The sequence below is a fragment of the Erinaceus europaeus genome, chromosome X (genome assembly GCF_950295315.1).
Source record: "Erinaceus europaeus chromosome X, mEriEur2.1, whole genome shotgun sequence".
NCBI lineage: Eukaryota > Metazoa > Chordata > Mammalia > Eulipotyphla > Erinaceidae > Erinaceus > Erinaceus europaeus.
The window spans coordinates 22,094,302-22,111,909 of NC_080185.1; the positions used below are offsets into that span (position 1 = coordinate 22,094,302).

General features: G+C 44.1%; 1 protein-coding gene across 1 annotated transcript in view; it reads right to left on the bottom strand.

Moving 5' to 3' along the window:
* FHL1 (four and a half LIM domains 1) overlaps positions 1 to 17,608 on the bottom strand; it is a 93,265-nt gene that overhangs the window by 62,523 nt on the left and 13,134 nt on the right. The window lies entirely within an intron of this gene.

Here is a 17,608-nt window from a genome sequence, read left to right on the forward strand (position 1 = left end):
GATCCAAGTTCAATCCCAAGCACTACCAGAGCTGAGCAGTTCTCCGGTCTCTCTCCATCCTCTCTCATTAATATAAATAAAGCTTTATTTTTTTTTTTAAAGAAAGCTTTAAAAAAAGGGGGGCTGGGTGGTGGCGCACCCGGTTGAGCGTACATATTACAATGCTCAAGGACCCAGGTTTGAGGCCCCAGTCCCCACCTGTAAGGTGGGCTTTGTGAGTGGTGAAGGAGGGCTGCAGGTGTCTCTCTCTGTCTCTCTTCCTATCACCCCCTTCCCTCTCAATTTCTGACTCTCTATCAAATAAAGAAAAAAAATAAACCTTTAAAAATAATTTAAAAAGAAAGCTGAAAGCAGATAGTTTTATCAAAGTTAAAGTGGTTGAACATTTTAAAATTTTGGATTAGAATGTATAACCCTTTAACGTACTAAATTTGCTTTAGCAGCTTTTCATCCTAGTTGTAGAAAGTGAGAGACAGAGAGAGGAAGAAAGAATGGTATTTTCCTTCTGAATATAACATGACTTATAAGCCTAAAGTGATACCTCTGCTAGACTCCCCCGACATCCCCTCCCCCCCAAAAAAAAAACCCCACAAAGGTACTTTTTCAATGGGCCATTTCTAGATGCAAAGGAAAATATCTTCTGGTAAAAAGGGTAAATAAGAAATGAAAAGATATTTGCTTTTTTAACTGGAAAGCTAAATGAAGAACACTCACAAATGAAAAACAACCATCAATAACAGGATAGAGGAAACTAAAATTATCAGGCCTGAGGAACCAGTGGGGATAACACACACACACACACACACACACACACACACACACACACACACACACACACGGTGAAATCCAGAAAGGAAAATGGAGTGGCAAATATGTGCTGAAGTCAAAAGGTGAAAGTTTGAAATTCTTGTCCTTTGCCCTAATGTTCAATAGTATTTTTGTTTGTTTTAAAAATATGGAGATTAATGTCCTTTCAATGACTATTACAACAGCTCCCAAATAAAACAAATGATAAAACAAAAATCTACTTAGTTGACTGATGGGCTTGAACGGGTCACTGCTGAAACTAACTTTCCCACAACTGCAAGCATTCTTTCATTACCAAAAACAGGACTACACACACACACACACACACACACACACACACACCACCACCACCACCACCACCACCACCACCACCACCACCACCACCACCACCACCACCACCACCACCACCACCACCACCACCACCACCACTACCACCACCACAGTGTAGCTTTCTGGGTGATTACAACCCTATATTTACACATAAGTCACTGGGAAATAATTGTCTACTCCCCAACTTAGAACCCCAAAGTCACAAGGGAAAGATAAGCACAGATACATCCAGCAAAACAATTCTGAAAGATGCATTGAGAGTGCTGGCCATCCCGGAAGTCTGAGAGGAACTCCTGCCCATCTCACACTGCCCATCTCACCTACAACTACCTTTCCTGCAAGAACTTGAACATTTTGCTGTCCTTGCCATCTCAATTCAACAGACCTTAAATCAGCCCTTATCACTTCACACCCTGACTACTTCAGACAGAACTGTGTACTCTGCTGCCTGTTCTTGACTTCTGTTACAGACACTAACTTCCAATCTTTGTATAGCTGCCAAAATAATCTTTCAAATGTGCCACGTTCAGTGCATTTCTCCCTTCCCTCAACCAAATATATTTCCCCCCTTTTCTTTTCATTTATGATTTGTTATTGCCACCAGAGTTATTGTTGAGGCTTGGTACCTGCACAATTAACTTGATAGAACAGAGAGAAAGGCACCCGCAGCACTGTTTCACCACCTGTGGAAACCCCCCACCCACCCCCCCAGCAAGAGAGCACCAAGGGCTTGAACCCTGGTCCTTGAATATGGTAAGGTGCTCACTGCACAGCCCCTCCCAGACCAAATTTCTAGCATGAAAGTTAAGGCCTTCAAATCAGACTTGAACCTGTTTTTCATTGCGCACCCCTCCACACCTCCAATACTGAACTCTGACTGTGGCTGACTCCCTTCCTCTGAAATTCATTGTAAATGGAGAATAGCAAGTGCTCTGACTTATACAACCCTTCCCCCAAACCAATGATTCTCAAGATGGCTGCACCTAGGGGAACCAGAGAAGACTGACATCTCTGTGCCTTCCCGCAAAGACCCCCACCTCTGATGAACCTAACTTGCAGGCAAGTTTGAGAACCATGGCGCCCCAAACCCTATAGCTTATAGTTGTCAATGTGTAGTGATGGACTGGGGGCTTTAAGTATGTGTTCCAGCAAGTTCCAATGCTGGTCCACAGATCACTCTGTGAAAAGCTGACTTGCATTCTAGAAACGACAATCATCAGTACAAATACATGCGCGAGACATAGAACAGCAACTTCATTTGGCAAAAGAAAATGGACCACCTTCTGGAAAGTTCTTCTATTGCTGCCTTGTACTTTGGTATGATTTCTAACACATGTGTTCATGAACCAATCCCCAGAATATTCTCAAGTCCATAAGAAATGACATAGTCTGAGTCCATTTCTGCAAATTGAGATCCCAAGACTTGAGGAAAGGATGTACCCAAGGGATCCGATGTCTCGCGATAGAACTTGGGCTAGGAGTCAGAACTCCCTTCTCCTCCTCCCCCTCAGTTCAATACACTTCCCACCAAACATCCTTAGAGCACTTCTTAACAGCTTCTCCAGCTCAACAGTACTCTTGCTACATGAGATGGCTTTCTGTTTTCAAAGTTCACACAGCCTTGAGCGAGCCTAGGAATGCACCTTGCACATGAGAGCAAGAACTCGAGAAATGGCTGCTCGGGAGTCGGGCGGTAGTGCAGCAGGTTAAGCGCAGGTGGCACAAAGCACAAGGGCTGGCATAAGGATCCTGGTTGGAGCCCCCAGCTCCCCACTTGCAGAGGAGTCGCTTCACAGCTGATGAAGCAGGTCTGCAGGTGTCTTTCTCTCCCCCTCTCTGTATTCCCCTCCTCTCTCCATTTCTCTCTGTTGTATCCAACAACAACGACATAAACAACAATAATTACAACAATAAAACAAAGGCATCAAAAAGGGATAAACAAATATAAAATTTTTTTAAATGGCTGTTCATTTCATCTTAGAAAGTACGCAGCTTCTGGGCCTGGTGGTGGTGGTGGTGGTGCACCTGGTGGAGCACACATGTTACAATGCGCAAAGTCCCAGGTTCAAGCCCCTGGTGGCCCCACACCTGCAGGGGTAAAGCTTTGTGAGTGGTGAAGCAGTACTGCAGGTGTCTCTCTCCCTCTACCCTTTCAATTTTTGGCTGTCTCTAATTTTTATTTTATTTTATTTTTTATAATTTTTATTTATAAAAAGGAAACACTGACAAGAGCCATAGGATAAGAGGGGTACAACTCCACACAATTCCCACCACTAGAACTCAGTATCCCATCCCCTCCCCTGATAGCTTTTCTATTCTTTAACCCTCTGGGAGTATGGACCCAGGATCATTATGGGGTGCAGAAGGTGGAAGGTCTGGCTTCTGTAATTGCTTCCCTGCTGAATATGGACGTTGACAGGTCGATCGATACTCCCAGCCTGTCTCTCTCTTTCCCTAGTGGGGCAGGGCCCTGGGGAAGCAGGGCTCCAGGACACATTGGTGGGGTCGTCTGCCCAGGGAAGTCTGGTTGGCATCACAGTAGCACCTGGAACCTGATGGCTGAAAGAAGAGTTAATATATAAAGCCAAACAAATTGTTGACTATTCATGAACCTAATGGCTGGATTCGTACAGATGAAGATTTGGGGGTCTCCGTTTTGTAGATAGTTAGTAGGACTATTTTAGTTATATTCCAAAGAGCCTATGACTATACTAGTTTTTTTTTTTCTGAGCCTGACATCTGATATGCAGGTGGACCCAAGTTATTGTCTGGGGAGATGATGTCATGGCTGGAAAAAGGACCAGAAAGCTGTATCAGGGAAGAGAGTCGCTCCCAAATATGGGAAAGGTATATAAATATTGTTGACTATAACCCCCATCAATTTGATGTGATCTGGGGCCCATATTCAGCTTAGGAGCCTACGTGACCTTTGCAACCCTGTAGGTCTGAGCTCACATGCTGTGGTCATGAGTAGGAACATTCCAAGCTGCCCCAATTTCAGGACCCATCTTCCTCAGGTATAGCATAGAGTATGTTGCCTAGCCTCCCTTAGGAGGATGGAACACTGTTTACCGTGTCTCTAATTTTTAAAAAGTATGCAGCCTCAGACTCCATAAGCTGGATCTGGCTGTCCATAAACTGTTTGCTTCCATGCTGGTCATTGGAACGCTCTGTTCCCATCAGTTGAGAGAAAAGAATAAGAATATGACATAGCAGCATGCATGTGTCCAGTCTTTGCTATGGGGACAACAAGAAGCATGGAAAGAAATCACAGGGGTTCAAAAGTGGAAGGAATGTGTTTATAAGATGACACAACCCCACTTCCAACTTGCATGTCTGAAAGATTTCACGAAGTCCCCTAAGCCCTAGCTGGTCCTTGACAAAGCAGAAACTTGGCAGGGCAGGACATCTGAAATACTACTGCTCTGCCAGCTTTGATACTTGGGCCAATGGCTCCTTAGTTCCTTGTGTCGAGTTCCTCACACATACCCTTGTTCCGTAACAGAAAAATTCCAAAGGAACTGAAGGAAGGACAGAGAGCAAGTGGAGGGGATGGAAGACTCAAAGCTTCAGCGCAGCTGGAAGCAGCTGGATGAACAACTAATTGGAGGCTGTCATCCCATACCTGGCCAGCAGGTGTCCCCATTCTTTCCGGCAGCTGACCCAGTCTGTCTCGAACAGCAGCACAAATAAATACACTGAACTGGTCACACCGTTGCTTTTGCCACCTGTCCAGTGGATTGCTGGACAACTACATGAGCTACAGAGCTCAACGTCCCTTGTGAAGGCGACCACAAGGACTGTGTTGGCTGTGTCCCTTTTTGGATCAGATCACCACCAGGTCACAGAAACCTGTGAGCTTGGCAAGCTGTGAACTAGAACCCCTGGCCTCCATCATGGGTTGTAACCTCAGTAAGAAGTCATTTCTGTCCCCTCCCTTTCTGTTTCCCCATTAAAATTTGCTTTTTAAAAACTGATTAACGGGGGAGTCAGGCAGTAGTGCAGCAGGTTAAGCGCAGGTGGCTTCAAGCGCAAGGACTGGAGTAAAGATCCTGGTTCCCCACATGCAGGGGAGCTGCTTCACAGGCGGTGAAGCAGGTCTGCAGGTGTCTGTCTTTCTCTCCCCCTCTCTGTCTTCCCCTCCTCTCCCCATTTCTCTCTGTCCTATCCAACAACAGCGACATCAATAACAACAACAATAATAACAAGGGCAACAAAAAGGGAATAAATATTAAAAAACTGATTAACAGGTTGATGGATTAATTATTGATTATAAACAAAAGACAGAGGAGGGAATGAGGGAGAGGGGATTAGATGAGCTCTGGCAGACACAAAACACCTAATAACATGTGTGACAATGAGAGTATCTAATACATAGAAGGTTACAGTTGGCCACAAGACAAATTTAAAAAAATATTTATTTATTTATTCCCTTTTGTTGCCCTTGTTGCTTTTTTATTGTTATAGTTATTATTGTTGTTGTTATTGATGTTGTCGTTGTTGGATAGGACAGAGAAATGGAGAGAGGAGGGGAAGACAGAGAGGGGGAGAGAAAGACAGACACCTGCAGACCTGTTTTCACCACCTGTGAAGTGACTCCCTTGCAGGTGGGGAGCGGGGGGCTCGAACTGGGATCCTTATGCCGGTCCCTGCACTTTGTACCACCTGCTCTTAACCTGCTGCACTACCGCTCGACTCCCCACAAGACAAATTTTAATGACTGGGTTAGGTAAACTCTATCAATGCCCTGTTCCTTGTTGTCCAGGCAACTACATGAACTTTTTCAGCCTGAATCTAACCACAGCAGATGGACAGACACATCCCATGAGTACACACACCCTAAAACATACTCATTTCCCACATGAGCACCCCGCTCGTGTTCTCATCGTTGACACAATGTCAGTTGCCTCTTCCAAAAAATTCATTTTAGTCTTTTTAGATGAGGAACAAAGAAAAAAAGAGAGTGAGTGAGGGACAGATACCACAGCTGTGACGTTTTATTCAATGCAGTGGGGGAATTGGGCTTGAACTTGGGACACACACACACATACACACACACACACACACACACACACACACACACACACACACACGGCAAAGCAGCGTGATAGCCAAGTGATAAGCTATTTTGCCAGCCCTTTCCCAAAACTTTAATGTCATCGGGTTGGTGGGTTTCCCTCCTCTCAGGCCCAATCCACCCCTCTACTTCCTACCGCCTACTATTAAATATTGCTTTCACAGTTGTTATATGAAAGTGGCACATACTCACAGCCTTTCCTAGTCATCTCCCAACTTGAATCTACAGGACCTGTGGGAAGCCTACTCCTTCTGCACAGGCCTACTGCCAACAGGCCACACGGCACGCCTGCTGCCAAACTCTGGTGTTACTTCAAAAGCTGCTGCAGTCCTATGGTCCAAAGTGATCAGACTCTGACCTGGACATTGGTTCAAAGAGTTGGTACAAGCTCATCAACTGTCACCATTGCTAGTGATGCCACAAATACCGTGGCCAATAAAGGGTTCACTGGGCAGTAGAGCCGGTCATTTGTTAAGTCTGGGTCTTCAGGGCACCACCAAGATGGCATAGTGCCCCAGTGGTGACAGGCAAAGTCTCAGCCCAATGCTCACAGGGGTCTGACTAGTAACTACCACATGACTAGACTGAGTGGGGAGCACGTAGAACAATCCTGGGTGGCAAAAAGTGACTCAAGAAGCACTCCTCTTGCACTGCTGCTATGTACTTTTATTTACTTATTTTTATTGGGGGATTAGTGGTTTGCATAAAATACAGTTGTTGGTATATGTGTTAAACTTCTCAGTTTTCTTATGCATGTACAAATTACTGTAGTTACTGTCAGCTGTAAAACATTAATCTGCCAATAAATAATTTAAAAAAAAACCCTCAGTTTTCTGCAAAACACTCTCACCCCCAGCCTAGGTCCTACTCTACCATCTTGTACCAGGAACTGAACCCCCCCTCACCCCAGAGTCCTTTACTTTGGTACAACATGCCAAAACTATGTACTTTCCTAATCAACAGACATTGCCTTCTAATCCTGACTGATAAAGGGTCTGAGACATTCTTTACACTGCTGAATCCCAAACATATGAAGTTTCTTTTTAATTAATTATTTTCCGGTCATCACCTGGTCTTTACCAGTTTGAGCCGACTACTTATTTGTTTTCAGATAGACAGAGAGAAAGAGTGAGAGTGAGAGTGGGGGAGGCACCACAGTACTGAAGGTTCTCCCAAATGCAGAGGGGACTAGGTTCAAACCTGGGTCACCTCCATGGCAAAGTATGCACCCTCCCCAGTGAACTCTCATATCACTCATAATTAATATATTTTAAAAGTTTCTTGATTTTATGGGGAAGAGAGCCAGAGACAGACAAACACACTGACCACAGCACTGCTCCAGCATATACAGAGTCAAGGCTCAAGCTCAGGGCTTCACACATCCAAGGGATGTGATCTACCTGCAGTTACCCCTCCAATAACAAGGAACTTTCTGAGCAGGGCTAGGCTTTTCATGAAAATTGAGTGAAAAGTAGTTTCAACATATCTCTTCAGCCCCCCCCCCATGTACCCCAGTTTGATCTACCAGGGTAACTCACATCTTGCCTTGATGCTGTGCATTTCTGTTTATTTTATTTTATTTATTTATTTATTGGGGATTTAATGTTTTACAGTCGACAGTAAATACAATAGTTTGTACATGCATAATATTTCTCAATTTTCCACAAAACAATACAACCCCCACTAGGTCCTCCTCTGCCATCCTGTTCCAGGACCTGAACCCTCCCCCACCCCACCCCAGAGTCTTTTACTTTGGTGCAATACACCAGCTGGAGTGCGTTTCTTACAATCATGAGAAGTACTGGCACACTACTACTGCTCACTGAGATCTACAATTCACACTGGAGTTTATCTTTTTGTGTTCTGCATTCTATAGAAATGTGACAAAGGGGGAGTCGGGCTGTAGTGCAGCGGGCTAAGTGCAGGTGGTGCAAAGCACAAGGACCAGCATAAGGATCCCAGTTCGAACCCCGGCTCCCCACCTGCAGGGGAGTCGCTTCACAGGCGGTGAAGCAGGTCTGCAGGTGTCTTTCTCTCCTCCTCTCTGTCTTCCCCTCCCTCTCTCCATTTCTCTCTGTCCTATCCAACAACGACAACAACAATAATAACTACAACAATAAAACAACAAGGGCAACAAAAGGGAATAAATAAATAAAATAAATATAAAAAAATTTTTTAAAATGTGACAAAGGTTGGAGTTTTTTTTTTTTTCTAAATAACCTTCCAGTATATTCTGAGGAGCAATACATCACCTTACCTCAAAACAATTTGCACTGTTTTAGTTTTCGAGGTAGGAATGATACTGTAATAATAGGAGAATGATATATTGGTAGGAATGTGACTGTGTAAATGATTTATTTCATTTTAATGCTTCGTGGCTTCTTCTTCTTCTAGCGTTTGCCCTTCTTCCGTAGCCAGTTAACAGCATCAGGTTGAGCCTGATGTAAAGTTTCGAGACCTCCTTTGAATCTGGAGAGGTGGCAGTCGTTGACTATGTGGGTCATAGTCTGTCTGTAGCCGCAGGGGCAGTTCGGGTCGTCTCTGGCTCCCCAGCGATGGAACATAGCGGCGCACAGGCCATGGCCTGTTCGATAGGATTGAGGAGAGCCCAATCATAACGTGCTAGGTCAAAGCCGGGTTGACGCTTGCAGGGGTCTGTGATGCCGCATCCCGACGAATATCTGGCGGGGCGATGTTGCTAAGAACTGGCAGCCATGGAACTGGGGTGGAACGGATGGTTCCAGAAATTATCCTCATGGAGGAATATAATTTGGAATCGACCAAGTGGACATGGGGGCTACGGAACCATACTGGGGCACAGTATTCTGCAGTGGAATAGCATAATGCTATTCGTGGCTTAAAACTTATCACACGACCCCCACCTCACCCCCCCACAATAAACATTGGGCAGCTGAAAACCAACCATTCACAAAGCCCGAGCCTCCAGCATGGCTCCCACCTGAGGAGTCTACAGAAATTAATGGCCAACAAGACAAAGAGTGAGAAGATGACCTCTGAGATGCTGTCTGACATGTCAGAATCACTCCGCCTGCCAACAAGGTAGCCTGGAGCTATTTATAAGAGCAGTTTTGTACTACAAAAGTGGATATGGGCAAGAGACTGGTTCACTAAATGATGGCCTTTTTGATCAGTACCAAGATATTCCATCATCTGGGCCCTAGTTAGAGAATCCTTGGATTCCCACATAGATAGGATGGGCCTAGATCTCTAATAGATCCCTCTCTCCACCATCACTGGTCACTTCCACCAGGAACATCATCATAAGCCCTCTTGTGGACCTCTCCAGGACCTACCTTCCCCTCACTGTAGAGCAGTAATGATAGGGACTGCCTCACTCTCTGAAGAGAGGCAGAGTCATCCTACTCTGTAACTCAAGTAAAAATGGTCCTGAAAATGAGTGCAGTCTACAATGTTCCCAGCTGTGACCATGAACTGTGCGCTCAGACTGAAAGGGAGTCAGAGGTTATACAGGCTCCTGTGCTAAATATGAATATATATAGGCCTTAGGTCAGGTAGATGGGGGTAAACAGTTAATTTTATTCATAGATTTTTTCCCCTCAAGTTTGGGAGCTACTCTTTGCCCTGATCCAACTTTCTAGCCCCATTTCCAACTGACACTACCTTCTCAGACAATATTTTTTGTTCAACTTCATATTACCAATCAAACTCAAATAAAAACTATGAAAGTTATGGGCCCCCGGGAACATACCTAAAATAGACTTCCTAGCTGCTTTCCACCCTAAGATCTCTATTCTCATCTGCTCTACTCCTACATTTTCGGTCCTGTTCATTAATCATTTTTTCCTGCCTTATATTTGTCTTTTAGCCACCAAATTGCAGATGCTACTATGATTCCATTCTGACTTCCCTGGGCAGACAACCTCACCAATGTGGCCCAGAACCTCACCTCTCCAGAGCTCTACCCGACTAGAGAAAGACAGAAACAGGGAGGATCAGCCTGAAAATACCCATGTTTAGCAGAGAAGCAATCACAGAAACCAGAGCTCCCATCTTCTGCACTCCAAAAATAATTTAGGTCCATACTCCCAGAGGGCAAGAAATGTTGGGGGCAGATGACCAGAGGGTTCAGAACTCCAACTCCATCAATTCCTGGAGAGAGAAGAGGAAAAAAGGAGCAATGTTTGTATGTAGTAATAGGTATAAGTGTGACTTAGAAAAAGGAAGAAAAGGCAGGACCATAGAGGGAAAAAAGGAAGTATATATGAATATAGACAGACAGTTACAGAAATAATAGTCAACCCATATCTGCAACTTTGGGAGAACTACTGTAGCTCCCAAAGGAAGGAACAGGGATACAGAACTCTGGTGGTGGGAATGGTATATAATTATACCCGTTATCTCATAATCTTGAAAAACAATATTAAGTCACTAATAATGTTTAAAAATAACAGCAGCTTTGTGAAGAGAAAGCAGAGTAGTGCAAAAGAAACAACAATATCAGACAGCAAGAATGAAGTGGAAGGAAGTCTGGGAAGGAAGAAAAAGTAAAGCCAGGGAATAGCAAGAGGAGAAAAACCTGAATGCTCCAAGTAATTTTACCCTAATAGAGGAGAAAAATTAGTTTTGGACATAAATCTGATCTTTGGGTAGAGAAGGAGCCACAGACTTTTCAGCTGAAGATTAGACAGCAGTTCTAAGACAAAGGCAGATGGGGGTGGGGGTGGGCAGTGGTGCACCGGGTTAACTGCACATAGTATAAAGTGTAAGGATTCCCCTGCTCCCCACCTGCAGGGGAGTCGCTTCACAGGCCGTGAAGCAGGTCTGCAAGTGTCTATCTTTCTCTCCCCCTCTCTGTCTTCTGCTCCTCTCTCTGTCCTATCTAACAACGATGACATCAATAACAACAATAATAACTACAACAACAATAAAATCAACAAGGGCAACAAAAAGGGAAAATAAATATTTTTTAAAAAATTTAAAAAATGGAAAAACAAACAAAAATGCAGATCAGTGGTTGCCTTGGGAATGGAGGCACAGGGAAGAAGGTATGTAGAAAGGGTGCCAGGAAACGTGTGGGGGGGGGGGCTGGTAAAATACAGTCTACATCCTGGTTGTGGCAGTGGATCCATGGGTATGTGCAACTAACTGTCACAGCTCACTGAACTGCATGCCTTAATGGAGTGCAGCTTGTTGTATGTAAGTGACACTCTATGAAGTTGACATTGGGGAAACAGATAGTTCACCTGTTAGAGGATGTACCCTCTTGAGTGTGGGGCCCTGGATTCAATCTCCAACATTCTGGGCTAGGGAGACAGAATACTGGTTATGTAAACACCTTTCATGCCTGAGGCTCCAAGGCCCCAGGTTCAATCCCCAGTACCACCATAAGCCAGAGCTGAGCAGTGTTATGGTCTCCGTGTGTCTCTCCCCACCTCTCTCCCTCTCCCTCTCTGTCTCTCCACTAAAATAATAACAAAATAATTTAAAAACGAAAGTCCATCACCACATGGAGCATCATGGATGGCACCAGGGGAGCTCTATGGGTGGTGGAGAGGTCTTGTCTCTTCTGCTCTGTCTCTTCCTCTAAAAAAAATAACGTGGGAAAATGGCCAGACTACCATCGCTGAAAGAGAAGCAAATCTGGAAAACAGCAAAGGAAATCAAGCACCGTCTCTCCTATCTGAGAGAGAAGGGCAAAAAAGGAAGGCTGCTTGTATCTTTATTTTTATTTATTTATTGGATAGAGACAGCCAGAAATCAAGAGGGAAGGGGGAGATAGAGATAAAGAGAGAGACAGAGAGACACCTGCAGCTCTGCCTCACCACTTATGAAGCTTTCCCCCCTGCAAGTGGGGACCAGGGGCTCGAACCTGGGACCTCACACACCGTACGTAACATGTGTGCTCAACCAGGTGCGCCACCACCTGGCCCCCAGGAAGGCTGCTTGTAATAGGTGTTTGTGTGACCTAGAAAGGAAGAAAAGGCAAAACCATAGAAATATTGGGCAAAAACATATAGATATATACAGACAGACAGAGATAGTGATAAATTCAACCAATGCCTTTGACCTTGGGAGGATTACTGCTGTTTCCAATGGGAGGAATGGGGACACAGAACTTTGGTGGTGGGAACAGTGTAGAATTATACCTCTATTACTTTCTAGTCTTGTAAATCAGTATTGAATTACTAATAAAAATTATTTTTAAAAATGGGCCAGAGAGGGGGGCCGGGCGGTAGCGCAGCAGGTTAAGCATACATGGTGCAAAGTGCAAGGACCAGCGTAAGGATACCGGTTCGAGCGTCTGGCTCCCCACCTGCAGGGGAGTTGCCTCACAGGTGGTGAAACAGATCTGCAGGTGTCTATCTTTCTCTCCCCCTCTCTGTCTTCCCTATTTCTCTCTGTCCTACCTAACAACAATGGCATCAATTACAACAATAATAATAACTACAACAATAAAAAACAACCAGGGCAACAAAAGGAAAAATAAATGACTATTAAAAAATAATAAAAGAATTTTGGTCCATATTCTAAGAGGGATAAAGAATAGGGAATCTTCTAAAGGGAGGGGTATGGAACACTGCTGGTGGAAACTATATGGAATTGTACCCTTCTTATCCCACAATCTTGTCAATCATCATTAAACCACTAATAAAAAAAGGTAATTCTAACATACCCACATGAGCTATTAATGCAAGCATAAACCTCCATTTGGTTGTGGGTCCCCCCCAGTGTTGTTATGGGGTGCTTGATTAGTACACTGGTGAAGCCCTTCCCAGTTCCTTCCCTTAAAGAGATAGGGCTTCTCATGTCCTAAAAAGGAATGGGCCTAGGACTTGAAAGCTTGAATTGGCTGACCCTGGGAGAATCTTTGATATGGTGCCTAAAGTGTCTCCTCCTTGCCAACTAGAAGGCTGATAATTTTCCTTTCTTTCTTTTCTTTTCTTTCTTCTTCTTCTTCTTCTTTATTTTATTTTTTTTTTTTTTGTATTTGACACTGTCATCACCTATATGGTATTTCTTAGGAACTATTGAGAACATCAATTTGGCTCATTCAAATAGCTAGAGTCACTGCTATGGCTCACTGGCACAAGCATTCTTGAATCTACAGTGTGTGTGTGTGTGTGTGTGTGTGTGTGTGTGTGTGTGTGTGTGTGTGTGTGTGTGTGTGTGTGTTCTGGTGGCTCTGGAGCCTGGAGAACATCTGTTAGCTCAGTTTGCCTGGCCACATGCAAGTGCAGATGACTGAGTCCACAGGCAGACCCTCACAGCTGACTCAAGAACCAGAAAAATGTGTGAAGAAGCCTCTACCTGGCAGAGGTTCACTGGAAAATCCATCTAGAATGTCCTCCTGAGAATTCACACCTTTCTGGTTTGCCAGGAGCCAAGAAGACTTATTATACTTGAAAACTGAAGGGGAAAGTGAAAGACATTAACCAATACATTTTTTTTTGCCAGAGAACTGCTCAACTCTGGCTTATAATGGTGCAGGGGATTGAACTTGAAACTTTGGAACCTTAAGCATAAGTCTCTTTGCATAACCATTATGCTATCTACCCCCACCCTTACCAATCCACTTTTGACATTTAATTTTGTGCCATCTCTGTTAAAAACCACTGTTGAAGGAGTCGGGCTGTAGGACAGCGGGTTAAGTACACGTGGTACAAATCACAAGGACCAGCGTAGGGATCCCAGTTCGAGCCCCCGGTTCCCCACCTGCAGGGGAGTCGCTTCACAGGCGGTGAAGCAGGTCTGCAGGTGTCTGTCTTTCTCTCCCCTCTGTCTTCCCCTCCTCTCTCCATTTCTCTCTGTCCTATCCAACGACGACTACAACAATAAAACAACAATGGCAACAAAAGAGAATAAATAAATGAATAATAAATAAATAAATAAATAAACCACTGTTGATGGTAAAACCTCTGCCTTCCCAGCTACCACTGCCTTAATATTGAAAAGGAAAAGTAAACTCATATGTGTGCATGCATATGCGCGCATGTTTGTAATAACCATACCTACGGAACACTGAATGTCTTGGAGTAAGTATAAGATCCAGAGAGTTTGAGCCGAGGAGACAGCAGATGTTTATACAACAGACTTTCATGCTTGAGGCTCCAGGGTCCCAGATTCAATCCCCAGCACCACCACCATGAGCCATAGTTGATCAGTGCTCTGGTTAAAAAAAAATCCAGGGGGCTGGGCGGTAGCACAGCGGGTTAAGCGCACATGTTGCAAAGCGCAAGGACCGGAGTAAGGATCCGGGGCGTGGGGGGATCGCTTCACAAGCAGTGAAGCAGGTCTGCAGGTGTCTATCTCTCCCACTCTTTTGTCTTGCCCATCTCCCTTGATTTCTCTCTGTCCTATCCGATAACAGTGTTAAATAACATGGGCAACAAAAGGGGAAAAAATAGTCTCCAGGAGCAGTGGAGCCCCAGTGATAACCCTGGAGACAAAAAAAAAAAAATCCAGATAATTTTCATGTGGGTAAATCTAATATATTGATAAAAGACCAGTTTAACAATTCTCTTTTGTCTCAGATCACTGCATTAAAAGACATACACACAGTTCAGGCTCAAGCTTGGTTCCCACTGCATTGAAGGAAGCTTCAGTCTGTCAGTATGTCTGTCTCTGTCTCTGCCTCTCTGCTTTTCTTTGGTGTAATGGCACAGTAACTTTGGTGATGGGTAAGTCTTATACACACACTAACATACAGATATAAAACTACACTTTTGGGGGCTGGGCGGTGGTGCACCCAGGTAAATACACATAGTATGAAGAGCAAGGACCAGCACAATGATCCCGGTTTGAGACCCTGGCTCTACACCTGCAGGGGGGGAGTCACTTCACAAGCGATGAAGCAAGTCTGCAGGTGTCTCTCTCTTTCCCACTCTATCTTCCCCTCCCCTCTCAACTTCTTTCTGTCCTATCCAATAAAAAAAGGAAAAAAAATCGCCACCAGGAGTAGTAGGTAAGTGGTGACAGCATAGAGCCCCAGAGATAACCCTGGAGGCAAAATAAGTAAATAAACACATAAGTAAAACTGTATTTCTAAATTCTTACAATATTGCAAGCCAATTGAAGAAAACATCACATATGCACCTTTTGTGGACAGGGACCTCGCACTAACACAATGTCACCACTCCTAGGCTACTTTTTCAGAGACAGAAAGAGCGAGACTGAGAGGAGAGACACTACAGCAATGGAACTTCCCCTCAAGCCATGGCATCCCGCCATGTGGTGTCAAACTTCAGCTGCATGCATGGCAAGGCTGGTGGTGCCCTTCCTAGTGAGGGCTCTCTCTCTCTAGTCTTACATAAGTGCCTTATATCTGTACATGGTACAACCCTAATAGTTCAAAAGCAATGTACACGTGACTCATAGTGGTTTCAATACAGAGGAAAACCATGTGGAAAGAACCAGTGAAGTACGGAGAGAATTTGGAAATGGCAAGTACTAACAAAGTACAGAATCATTCGCGGGCAGTAATGAGCAATAGGAGCAAAGTACAGAGACACACACCCCGAGGCAAGGGCCCAGTGTTGTCATTTGTTCTACTCGCAAACCTTGGGCAGTGTTATCTGTGTGGTTTCATGCACTTGCAGTGGCCCTGGTTCAAAGGAGGGAGGCCTCTGCTCATGGGTTCACATGGGTCTGCAGCCTCTGCATTGCAGATCATTCTACCCTGTCAGTCACCTGGGAGTGGGGGAGTGGGCTAAGACATATAGGCTAGAAAAAGTCTATACTCCCCCAAAGGGTAGGTATTAGGGGAAGATGACCATAGGGCTCTGAACTCCAATTCCACTGGGACTGAAACATCTATTACCAAGAATCACTGTTTTTTTATACCATCACTGAAAGGAAAGAGAATCTGGAAAACACCAGAGGAAGTCAGGCACGGTTTCACTTACCTGAAAGGGAAGAGGAAAATGGAAGGACACTCAGAAGAAGCAATAGGTGTAGGTGTAACTTAGAAAAGAAGTAAAGACAGTCATAGAAGTGAATAAAAACGGACACACACACACACACACACACACACACACACACACACACACACACACACACACACTCAACTCATACCTATGACCTTGGTAGAACTATGGCAGTTTCAGTTGGAAGATGGGGGCACTGAATTCTAGTGGTGGGAATGGTATGTAATTACAGCCTTATTATCTTGTCATTTTGTAAATCACTATCAAATCTCTAATATAAATTAAGGTGTTAAAGAAAAAAAAAGTCATTGAGTGTCAAACAGACCACCCGCACAAGGAGACACAAAGACAGTGATCACACTGCAACACACAGGAATCAAGGAGGGCAGGGAAAGGTAGGGAAGGTTAAGGACATGCTTTTTAAAAAAATGTTTTGTTTCTTTTAAACATTTAAAAAATATTTTATATATTTCAATTTATTGGACAGAGACAGAGAAATCGTGAGGGAATACGGAGATACAGACAGAAAGATATCTGCAGCACTGCTTCACCACTCATGAAGCTTTCTCCCTGCAGGTGGGAACCAGGGGCTTAAACCCAGGTCTTTGGCCCCAAGACCTGTATAATAATGCCCAATTCAAATAACTGTGCGTGTGTGTGTGTGTGTGTGTGTGTGTGTGTGTGTGTGATAATGCCATATCACCAACATTTGCTACAGTTTGTGAATATCCTAAGCCTTTTTCTTTCTTTTCTTATATATTTTTAAGATTTTATTTATTTATGAGAAAGACAGGAGGAGAGAGAAAGAACCAGACATCACTCTGGCACATGTGCTGCTGGGGATCGAACTCAGGACCTCGTACTTGACAGTCCAAAGCTTTACCACTGCACCACCTCCCGGACCACATCCCAACCCTTTTTCAAATATAATTTTATCAGTCATTTAATAGTGGTTTACAAGATTAGAAAACTACAGGGATATAGTTCCAAACTTCACCCTCCACCAAAATTCTGTGACACTACCCCCATAGTCACTGTTCTTCTCACAAAGTCTGAGACAGTTCGGTGGCTTTTTTTTTTTCCTTTTTACAGATTCATATACTTTGATTCTCTGTATTCCACATATGAGTGAAACTATCTTGTAGTAGTCTTTGTCCTGTTTACTTATTTCACTAAAGACAATCACCTCCAGTTCCATCCATCTTGTCCCCCTCAAGGATACAATCTCATCTTTTTTTAATCGCAGAGTAGTATTTCATTGAATACGTATTCCATAACTCTTTTCTCTAGTCAACAGTCAGGGGAACAAAGTTTTTAAAAGTTGAAAAGGGGGCTGGGAGATGGTTTAGCAGGTAGAGTACACACTTTTCCATGTGTAAGGTCCTGGGTTTGATCCCTACCACAACATAGAAGGAGAATCTATCTTTACAATTGCTTTCTCCTATCAAGGATGGGATGGGATATGGAGATCTGGTAGTGGGAATTGTGT